This window comes from Myotis lucifugus, unplaced genomic scaffold, assembly GCF_000147115.1.
Source record: "Myotis lucifugus unplaced genomic scaffold, Myoluc2.0 scaffold_436, whole genome shotgun sequence".
In the NCBI taxonomy this organism is placed as follows: Eukaryota; Metazoa; Chordata; class Mammalia; order Chiroptera; family Vespertilionidae; genus Myotis; species Myotis lucifugus.
In genome coordinates, this window is record NW_005871484.1 from 400605 (window position 1) to 413019 (window position 12415).

Genomic DNA, 12415 nt, shown 5'->3' on the forward strand with positions numbered 1-12415 from the left:
AGAGTTGAGAGAAGTGAGGCCGCCATTGCTGCTTTGAACACCTCCGAAGGGGAGAATGGATTTGTCAGGAATGAGAAAGAAGAGCTTGCTAGGAGTCAAAGAAAATAATAGAAAGTCCAGCACTAGGGCTCCTTCTCCTACCAAACACAAAGACTGTTCTGATGAGAAGCCCAAGGATCGCTCTAAAGATAAAGGGCCACCAAGGAGTCCAGTGAGAAGGCTTGTGGCAGGGATCAAACTCCAAGGAGGCGCGGCACTTCCAGCGGTAGCAGCAGCACCGGGCCTGGCCCAGCTCCTCCTCCAGCTCTGGCTGCAGGACCAGCACTGGCCCGAGCAGCGGCTCCAGCTCTTCATCAGCCTCAAGCCGCTCAGGACGGTCCAGCATATCCCGAAGCTCCAGGTCCAGCAGCTCCTCTGGCTCCCGAGTCCTTCTCGCCGCAGACATGACCACAGGCGGCGTTCCTGCTCCAAATCCAAACCACCCCAAAGAGATGAAAAGGGAGGAAATGGCGGAGCCATTCCCCTACCTAAACCCACCAGCGTGCATATCGGCAGGCTCCCCAGGAACGTGACCCAGGATCACATCATGGAGCTAGTCTGCACCTCTGGGAACATGAAAACGATGGACATGCCTGCAGAAAGGATGCACCCCCGTCTCCCTGCAGGCTCTGCATGCGTGGAGTTGGAGAATCAGATGAAGCTGAGAAGGCGCTGAAGCTCGTGGATGGAGGACACACTGATGGCCGGGAAGTCACCGCCACTGCTGTGCTGGCCCCTGGCCTAGGCCACCCCCAGGCGAGTCAGCCCTCCCAGGAGAATGCTACCACCACCTCCCGGGTGGCTGCGGTCACTCCCACGAATGAGGAGAAGGTCCCGCTCCCCGGGGCGCAGGTCTGCTGTGCCTTGGTGATCCAGCCCCGCACCACCCCCACACACTTCCACCCCCCCACCCCTGGCCGTCTCAGGAGCCGCTCCAGCTCCAATTCCTCCTGATAAGCGAGCCTCCCAAGCCCTGCCCCGAACTTACATGCCATCCAACTCAGTTCTGTCACTCTTCTGGCTGAAGGACAGTCCTCGGGAAAGGAATCCTCCCTCAGGGGCAGCTTCCTGAGGAGCATGAGAGGTTTGCTCCGAAGGCCACGCTGGGCTGCAGCAGTGCTGTTGGTGGGGGCTGGGCCTGCGAAGGTGCTCTCCGGTTTCCTGGCTAGAAAGTGCCCACTGGTCCAGCCTCTGCGAGTCAGTTCAGTGGCGGAGCCGGCAAAACAGAGCAGGGTTCCAGGTGGCAGTGTCCCCCGGGGCGCGCAGGGTTCCATTCCAGAGAGGACCCAGGCCCGTCCTTCAGGAAAGGGCGCGCCTTCTGCAGCTGCTGTCCCTGTTAGCCTGGCGGCTCCCCTGCTTGACTTCTGACTCTAGAAACATCCCATGCTGGCTGCTGTAAATGGCTCTGTTTTCACATGGACTCGTGTACATACACCCATATGGCGCATCTCTTTTTTCTCTGGAGCTGATGAGCAAACTGAGAGCTGAAAGGTCATCACAGGCCTTCGCCCCCTTCGTGGTGGTCTTTGGGGTTACCTTGGCAACGTGTACATTGCTTTTTCTGCTATTATTGTACTAGGGATTTTCTGTTTTGAATTTTTTTTTGTAAATTTGTAGCATTTTAGGTAATGTGTTTATACTTTGTTGTGTAGAGTAAAAGAATTGTGTTGAATAAATCTAGGATTAGAATGTAGAAAAAAAAGAATGAAATTGATAAGACTTTTATCATTTTCTTTTTTTCTCTTTGTTTTTTTAAGTTTATCTTTATTGTTGAAAGTATTAAAGATGTCCCCCTTTTCCCCCCATTGACCCTCTCCATCCCGCACCCACCTTCTCCCCAGGCCTTCAAGGCACTATTATCTGTATCCATGGATTGTGCCTAAGGGCGGAGTGGGGGGGCGAGAAGAGATTAACCAAAGGACTTTTATCATATTCTTTATTTCTTAGTCATTTAGCACAGTGTTTCTATATGTATGTATATTTTTTTTTGCCTCAACACCCTTTATACTCTAAATTTTATTGAGGACCCTGAAGAGTACTTATGTGTGTTTTAGCTTTCGATATTATTATGAGAAATAAATAATTTAATTTTAATTATTTATTTGTTGTTCAAAAGTAATTGCAAACATATATGTAATGTTTTGTGAAAATGACTCTATATATATTTTTTAAAAATTTATTGAGTCTGTCATTTGTTTTCACTTTATATCTCTTTAAGGTCTGGCCTAATAATGGAAAACCATATTCTCTATCTACATTCGGGAAATATGGTATTTTGGTGTAAGTGTATCTTAGATATGTAATTGGAAAGATAGAATTTATTTCAAGAGGTGTTTTAGATTTTTGTGGATAATCTTTTTTGAAACTGCATAGAACTCAACAAATTTTCCTTTCTTAATATTAGTTACAATGCAATATCTAAAAAAAATTTTTAAAGAACTTTGGACTTTGTTAGGCTAATATTTATTGGTCTATCCTGCATTTTAATACATCTTTTGTCCATGCCTGATTTTGTAATATTGTGATTTGATCATTTATAACATATTAATTCATTAATTTATGCAGATCTCCCAAACTTTGACAGTTTGTATATATAATGTAAAATTATATATAATATGAAAAAAATCACAATCACTAATAGCATCATCAATCTTATCAGAAAATTTTTGTATATTGTGAAATCGTCTGTCATATTCATATTGGCAAATGCACATTTTCCAAAATCTAATTTTCATTTGAAATCTTGGAATTTATTAGTGGCAAAAATACTTTCAACTATTTTCCTTGAGGTGACAATCTTACTTTTCATCAAAATGTCTACAAATACCCAAGTCTGAATAACCATCATTTTTCTCTCCTATATTCATTCAGGTAAAAATTGAGTTCCATGAAGAAAGAAGCAATTTTAGCTTGCATATCAATCACACATGTGCTTTCCTGGAGGCCTCCACTGTATTTCAATATGCAACAGAAATGCTTCATGTGACTTTGTGATTTTTTTTCACAGAATCATTAAAAGGATGTGTATGGTTGAGTCATAGTTAATTTGTATGTGTCCATCAAGTGAAACCAGCATTTCATTTTTCCTGTGAGTGCATGGTGGTGAAGAACGCAATGGCAACTAGTACCCAGTCTGGTGCCCATGCTTGATTCATGCTAAGGCCCATCAGCTTTACCCACCATCAGTACAAATATCAACTCAGTGAAAAAGAAAAACTCACACATCTGTTTTATTATGAAAACTAGATGCCCAGCGCACAAAATTCAGGCGGAGGGCGGTCCCTAGCCCCTGGCTCTGGACCCCACCACCACCCACCCCCTGTTCCCCATTTGCCATCGGGAGGTCAGTGTCTGATGGCTGGGGGAAGGGACTGAGAAGTCAGCTGTTCCCACCTGCTCGCCAGCCCTACCCCTGCTGCAGGTTGCCCTCTGTGTGTGGGGTGACTGGCGGGGCAGGGGCCTTGGCCTGGCACCGCCCGAATACCCCACCACCCAATCCCAGTTTCCCATTCTCCATTAGGCGATCAGAGTCTGCCGGCCAGGTAAAGAGATCAAAATGTGGTCAGTGCGCCTCATAGTGACTGGTCCAATGGTCGTTCTGGTCATTCCACTGTTAGGTTCAATTTGCATATTACCCTTTTATTATATAGGATAACTTTAACCTTGCAGATCCCTACATTTTCTTGGGGAGTTCAAAGACACTATGAAGCACACATTGAGAGATACTAATTAACATATAGTCTAAATTTAACATAAATAAATAAATAAATAAATAAAGTGTGCTTCACATAGTAACAGGTGTATAGTAGGCAATAATATAATACTTGTTGACTAAGTATATAAGGAATATCCAGATCTACCTTGAACCAAATGATAATAACTAGCCAAATGTGAGTATTTAGACCTAAATTAAAATTTTCTTATTTATTTTATGACATATTGTCAACATAACTTTAATCAAACAAACTTATCAAATACAGGAAAAACCAATATAATTCCATTAATGTTTGATATGACATAAATTTTATAATATTTTCATTTAACTAGTAGAGAATATTTTTTGGATAATAATTTTATTGTATTTTTTTCCCTCTGAGGATATATATTTGTGGGAAAGATGAAGATGTAAATCTCCATTCTGAATGGGAGACTGCAGTCATGTCTTGATTCCCTATTTTGTTTCCATTAATATTAACCTCATTAACTTACTGGGTACTAAATATATAACTATATGTATACTGTGTAATTAATGCCATTAAGTTTTCAATATCTTTGCATATTTCTTCTTATTACTGCCTTACTTTAAATCTATAAATCTCTGGTTTATAGAACGAGCATTGTTTAGGATTTTTAATGCATATTTCTAATCTATATTCCAGAACATCTACAACTTTTTAAACTTAATTAGTATTGTGTGAATATTCCCATAGTTCATACCAACTGAATTATATATCTTCTTTTAGTTTGCCTAATCAATATGATTAAAACTATGTTATTCTTTAATGTTAATTTATATCATTGGTTTGATTTTTTTGAGTAATACCTTTTAAAAGGGCAGGATTCAGAGGAGAAGAAGGGATGAAAAGAGGACTTTTCAGGCAAAAAAAAAGAAAGAAAGAAAAGAAAGACATGGGCTACAATTATTCAATTGAAGAATATTTCTTTCTAGCATGTAATAGTTGATCACATAAATTTTAGGTGCATCTTATGTATTGTGGTCATCCTGAACATGCAGGAGGGACTTTTACTCAATATTCATCAAAACTGATGACACCACACACACACTGAGAGGCTCCAAGAGGTTTGTTACTCACACTAGAAGCCCAGTGGACAAAACTCGTACACTTGGTGGGGGGGCCCTCAGCCAGGCCTGTGCTCTATCACAATCTGGGAGCCCTCGAGGGATGTCCAACTGATGGCTTAGGCCCGCTCTCGGCCAGACATCCTTAGCGTTGCCTTGGAGGTGGGAGAGGTTCCCACCACTGCCGCTGCGCTTGTCAGCCATGAGCCTGGCGCAGGGCTTCTGGCTGAGTGGTGCTCCACCTGTGGTAGTGCACTGACCACCAGGGGGCAGCTCCTGCATTGAGCATCTGTCCCCTGGTGGTCAGTGTGTGTCATAGTGACCGGTTGTTCCACCATTCAGTCAATTTGCATATTGGCCTTTTATTATATAGGATTAGAGGCCTGATGCATGAAATTCATGCAAGAGTAGGCCTTCGCAGCCATGGAAGCTGCCTGGATCCCTCCGTGCAGCTGCAGCCCCGGCTTCATCCAAGAAGGATGTCTGGAAGGACGTCCAGTCTAATTAGCATATTATACTTTAATTATTATAGAGAATTGAGGTTTCTCTGGAAATCAGGGCAAGCCTCTTGGACATTTCTAAAACCGTTTGAGAGAGCAGGAAACTGGAGTATCCGAGTGCTTCCTGTGGTTAGATGATGAGGCCAATGTGTGTGTTCTCATGTGCAGATAGGGACTTGGGTGGTCAGAAATATTTCACTGGCATCAAAGGAGTGTCCAGGATTTCTTATCAACTGCTCCAGAAGTGGAGCACATGGAGAGGAAGAGGTGGGATTTAAAAGTTGTCAGCAGTCACTCATCAAAATATATGACCAGACTCCCCAGTGCCGTGTGTGTTGTACTCCTGTAACATTCTTGTAGATATCTACAAGTGACCTCACCACCATGAAACTGCATTGTTGGCTTTGGGCTTTCATTTCTGTAGCCTTAGTAGGAAGTATTTTTTTGTTTTCTTCTTCCCATTTCCTTTGTTCGAGCATCCCTGATGCAAGGGAAAACTGTTTTGTGTTATTGGGGTTTTTTGTATGTAGTCTGAAGTTCTCAAGAATTTTGTAATAGTTAAGGTATCTGTAAAACTCATATCCCTAAAACCAAATAAAAATAAAACTGCTTTGCCTTTAAAAGGATGTTTTGTTGATGTTGTTGTGGTTACTAGCCCAGAGATAGTCCCCCCTCCAATTTCTATTCCTGGCCTATAAATGCCCAGCTCATGAAGATGAAAAAGCCTCCATTTAAGGTAATCCGAGGTGTCCATAGGTAGTAAGCAGAATTCTAAAAAAGCTGCCCAAGATTCCTGTTCTGTGGGCTACACTGCCTGTGTAACCTCCAGGGTTTATCAAAATGTTAGATAGTCATACTTAGGAAGAGGTTATGTGCATGGCACAACTGACATCCATACAGGGAGATTAACCTCGCTAACATGACCTAACAAGTGAGCCCTCAAAAAGGAATGGGCGGTTCCCATAGAAGCAGATTCTCCATTGTTGGCTGCAGAGATGAAAAGGCCTCCTTTACCGAGGCTATAGGTGTCTAAGGAAGCTTCCTGTACACATCCCACTGAATCCTATTCACCAGTCCTCTGGCAGCTCATGCTTCTCTGATGGTAACTCTAGTGACTCAGAGTAGTTAGTGTTTTACTGAGAAACCCTACTATGTTCCAAGCACTGGTCTGAAAATGTACTCAAGTTTCTTGAGTAACTTCAGTCAGGTAACCCAGGACTACATTGTCCTTTTATTTTTGTCAGAGCCTCATTTTTTACCCTAAATAAGTGGTTCTCAACCTTCCTAATGCTGCGACCCTTTAATACAGTTCCTCATGTTGTGGTGACCCCAACCATAAAATTATTTTCGTTGCTACTTCATAACTGTAATTTTGCTATAGTTATGAATCATAATGTAAATATCTGATATGCAGGATGTATTTTCATTGTTACAAACTGAACATAATTAAAGAATAGTGATTAATCACAAAAACAATATGTAATTATATATGTGTTTTCCGACGGTCTTAGGCGACCCCTGTGAAAGGGTTGTTCGACCCCCAAAGGGGTCGCGACCCACAGTTTGAGAACCGCTGCCCTAAATAGTATGACTCAGCTGATGATTTACCTTGTCTCTCAAACTTGTCCCCCTGAAGCAGGGGCTGGAATGAAGAAATTCACCAGAGCAAGGATTCTGTCTGACCATATAAAAGACAAGGCAACCAGAATAGCTTTGAGCATCTGGGTATTTTAAAAACTGACCACACTTCTTAATTCAGTGGCTTTCAAATATATGCTTCCTTGGATTAGTAGAAAACATTGATTTCATGTCTTGAAATAAGTTAAAAAGTTATGTGATTTATTTAGCACTGTTCCCTTCTAAATTACTGAAACAAACAAAATGACCAAATACCAGAAAATATAAATTTAAATATTAGCTAATATTTATTGTTTTAACACATTTTAGCTGTATCTTTGATTCTGAAAATTGTATTGTATAACTTTAGTCTTTTTTACTTTGTGATTGTTCTAACAATTTATATCCATGTTAAAGTAATGTTTGTGTCCTACTTCTCAACCCAAACCCTTCTCATGGCCAAAGGTCAGTGTTTCTTAGGCCAGCACGGACAGAGAATTAACCCAAAATATACTATGCATTGTTATCCAAACACTGTGCCTGTGGCATTCAAAGCCACATGTCAATACTCACCAAGATGCATTAAGTAGATATGAATATTACCATTTTACATGATAAGAAAGAGAAGATTAAAGAGGTAAATCATAATAAATTGATTCCTTGCTTCTCCCTAATTGCCCATTACTAAAAAACAATAAGTACTAAGATAAGATAATGGATCTTGCTTTGAATTCATTAAGTAAAAGTATCCATGGTTTCCTAAGAAAGGAAAAGAATTTCTTTTAATCCAGGTATTTCTTCATGAGGATTGTGCATCTGAGTAGAGGTCATCCTAGCAAAACCCCACAAGGGAAAATATATCATCATGGTCATAACAAATCACTGAATTAAAATCTAAGAAGCATTGAAATAGTATAAGAAGAAAGTTGTGAGTTAATGCCACGCACTATTGAGGAAAATAAAAGAAGAGATAAGATGAGGTTGGTGATATTGGTCTCTAATTGAGGCAACCTGATGGAGACATAAAATTACTGACAAGACACAATGTGAAATGTGAATAAAACCCAAGCTGGTCACGACAGACAATGTCAGTACTCTTCCCCTGATGTGATGGAAATAGGGCTAGACTAGAGCAATATCTACAAAACTTAATCAACTTTTATTTGTAATATATAAGGAGATGTTTGCATATAACACTTTAAAATAAAAGAGAGGAATATTTTTATCTTCCAAACTATTTGAAAGCTACCAAGTCTCATTTTAGTCATTCTAATATTAATCACTAATTTGGGATTTTTTAAAATGCAATTATTAGAAAAATGAAATTTACATTTGTAAAAAGAGTTATTCTGACCTTTGGAAGACTATGCTCTTTAGTTAACTAATTGTATGGAAATGAAAAATCAGTGAGCATATTTAAATATAAATTTTACATCATTTTTTTTCTCACTTATAAAGTATCTCTGGAACTTTCACAGATTTTGTGCCATGAGCTCAAGAATGTGATTTATTTATATTTCTGTTTCTGCTGTGTACCTAAGGTGTGAAAACAGTTTGTACCATCATTAAAAAGTCATTTTAACAAATGAACATAGAAATTTTCACTTCCACCCATCCACCTCCCTCCCCACAAATGAGCCAGGAGCACTTGGATTCAAAACACCCTGGAAGCCCAGGTTCTCTGCCCAAATCAGAGACATATTAATACAATCTTTATCACACTGTCTCCACCAAATGCTTTAGAAGGCCTCCACTTGCTGACACCCATAAGTGGTCCAGCTTAAGATGTCAGGTGAGCAGTTCTAAGTCAAGGTTGTCATCAGGTGGACACAGAGGACTCAGGAGAAGGAATGAGGATGATTCCTTGTGAACATGTGGTCTGTGCCTCACATGATGCAAGGCATTGTATATATTCTAAGCCATTAAATACTCATAATCCTGCAAGTACCTAGTATGCATCATCATTCATTTCCAAGTAACAAATATTAGTATCAAATTGGAAAAAAAAACCCAAAGTCAAAACAGTAGAGAGCAAGAGAATTAGAATTTAAATCTAATTCTGATTTGATTTCTGAGTCCAAATTCCTTGAGGTTATATGATTAAATGATTAATTAATTTAATTATTTTGCTTATTTGTTTCAACGTCAACAACCCTTATTCCCCACAAACACACACACATACACACACACACACACACACGTCATGCTTGACCTTGCCTTAAATATATAAGTTCAAAAAATATTACTCATGGGCTATAATAGAAGGGCTCTGCCAAGAACTCTAATCCAATAATAATTCCCCACTGTGATTCTTTTTCAGTTTCTAAAATTCCCACTACCTTAGATTTAGACTGTAATGAGTTTTATAGCTCTAATTGTCCACATGTTAATTTATTCCTCAGAAGCATTTGCCTTCCTTCAACTGTGTCTGTGCCTTGCTCTAATGATAATCCTAAATTAGGTAAACAAAATATATTATAGGTGAACCACCTGAAACAAATGTATACTCTTGATTCTAATACCAAGCAAGCCCAATGTTAAGGGATCACATGATGCAGAGCACACAGGAACCTGTCTCCCAGTGCTCTCAACAAAAGCTATGAGGCAACTGCCAGAGCCCAGTACCCTCACACAGCTGTTCCTCTGCAGGGACATGAGCCTCCACTTTGCAATCAGACTCAGCTGGCCCAAGCCTTCCCATTCTCAGGAGAAAATAGAGATACAAAGCCATGAAAGAAGAGTTGAGATTTTCTTTCTTTAATCCATGATTCCACAAATTTGTATAAGTTGATAAATAATATCTACCTTGGAATGTTATGAAAATTACACAGAAAATATCTCTCTTAGTGCTCAGATGTATCCATTGAGTTTAGGCATTTTATTATTGTTAGAATGCAAGTTTCATTTTAATTTTAAACATTGTCTGCCATCATCCCATATAATGAATGACTCAATACTTATCTAACCCCTCAGCTAATGAAAGGCAATTAATAAACTAATAGACACATTTATATGCATTTGTTGTGAATTTAACAGTTATTATAAAAAGCAACCATTACACACATATTTTAAATAAAGTAAACAGTTTGGCACAGTAAATAAACCATCGGCCTGCGGACTAAAAGGTCGCGTGTTTGATTCTGGTCAAGGCATGTACCTCAGTTGTATGCTCCTCCATGGCCAGGGCTCTGGTGAAGTCTTGTGCAGGAGGCAACCAAATCGATGTGTTTCTCTCATATCAGTATTTCTCTGTCTTTCACTCTCTCTCTTCTACTCTCCCTAAAAATCAATGGGAAAAAAATCCTCAGGTGAGGATTAACAACAAAATCATAAAAAATAAAATAGAATAGGATAAAATAAAATAAAATAAAACATTTAAAAATTAAGTAAACATGTATTATTTACCTATTAGGAGCCCAGTGCATGAAATTCATGCACTGGAGGGGGGTGTCCCTCAGCCCAGCCTGCACCCTCTCCAATATGGAACCCCTTGAGGGATGTCTGACTGCCAGTTTAGGCCCAATCAGATATCCCTCTCACAATCTCTTACTGCTGGCTTCTAACTGCTCACCTGCCTGCCAGCCTGATCACCCCCTAACTGCTCCCCTGCCAGCCTGATTGAGGCCTAACTGCTCCCCTGCCAGCTGGATCACCCCCAACTGCCTTCCACTGCCAGCCCAATCACCCCCAACTGCCCTTCCCTGCCAGCTCAATTGCCCCCAACTGCCCTCTCCTGCTGGCCTGGTCACACCCAACTTCCCTCCCCTGCAGGTCTTGTTGCCCACAACTGCCCTCCCCTGCCAGCCCGATCGCCCCCAACTGCCTTCTCTTGTTGGTCTGTTTGCCCCGAACTGCCCTCCCCTGCCAGCCATCTGGTGGTGGCCATCTTGTGGTGGCCATCTTGTGATGATATGAGGACAGCCATCTTGTGGTGGCCATCTTGTGATGATGTCGCATGTAATGCCACCTAGGGTTTTATTATATAGGATAATATATCCATTATGCTACTTTTTATCTCCCTATTTATACATTTACCTGTGTAGAGAAATAAAAAAGAGCAAATCCATTCTATGTAAGGTGTCAGTTATCTTTCAAGGAGAAAGCATGCAGGGATTTATGAATACAAGTAAAATAAGCTCTTTAGGAAGTTAAAAACTATATACATGGAAGGTTCAACAAATACTCAAAAATATACTTAAGAACCAAATCTGTGGTGCTGTTGGAACATATTCTCTATGCTCAGAAAGGCGATAACTTGTAGGCTGTGGAGATCAGAGAAGCATTTTGGATATGGAGCTTAACAAATGAATAAGGGACATTACTACATATTCCCAGGCACAAAAAAAATGACTATAGGTATTTTGAATGACTTATCTCACTTAATTTCATAACACCTTAAGGTGGATATTATCTGTCATCATTAAACAGATGAGGAAACTAAGATGAAGGTCACAAAGCTAATTTGAAGCAGAGCAGGTCCTTGGATTTGTAATTCTTTATCATCATTAAAGACTGTTTCTCCAAAGAAGAGTCCTAGGTTATTTCAGGTAGAAGGAAAGACAAACCCAATTCTTGTGCACACAGGAAAAGGGACGAAAAATACATATGGTTGAAATAAAAGTAAGTTGAAGAATGGTTAAATTTATTTTGTTTACTTCAAAATAAGGAACTAAAAGAACCAATAAAATTAGTATAGACTAGAGCACAGTTCCGCATTTTTGAAGTGCTTTGCACATACATTATTTGCCAAAATACAAATTTGATCATGCAACCTTGTACTTAACCTGGTTAAACTGCTTCCATGACTCACCATTGTGGAGAGGATATTGTCTCAACTTTTAGGTAGTATTACAAACTGGCCACTCTCCTCCACCACTTCATTTCACTACACACATGCACATATGCACATGCATGCGCGCACACACACACACACACACACACACACTCCTAGCCTTTTCTGGACCTCTACTTCTTTATATATTTCAATTCATTCCATCTACTTGAGTTTATAGAAAGTCTATAAAGTTTGGAGTTGTTGTCAACTTGGATTTCTATGTGCACACTTTAGTGTTCTTACCCATGCCTTTGCCCATCTCCCTCTTGTTTTCATATATATATTTTTGTGGGAAGAGTCTGAAAATGAATTCTCCTCTTCTGTGAGGCTCCAGTACAATGCCCTCTCCTCCGTAAAGTGTTCCCTGGTCTCTGTAGCCCCACCAGCTCACCCCCAAGTTAGTTTGAATGTTGTTTCTTGGCTCTTTGGTGTTTATTTCTATCCTAACTCTTTTGCTATGAAATTGTAACAATTTGTTGCTGTATATCTTCCCTATCTAAACCATGGACTTCACAAAGGTAAGAACCATGTGTTTTACTTATCTTTGTGTTCCCAGTATAAGTCAGTAACTTGATCAAGAAAAGCTTTTGAATGTATGACAAAAAAAGGAGTACCTATTAGATT

General features: G+C 40.1%; 1 pseudogene; it reads left to right on the plus strand.

Moving 5' to 3' along the window:
• Window positions 1-55: 55 nt before the first annotated feature.
• On the plus strand, window positions 56-910 carry LOC102429347 (annotated as a pseudogene).
• Window positions 911-12415: the final 11505 nt, after the last annotated feature.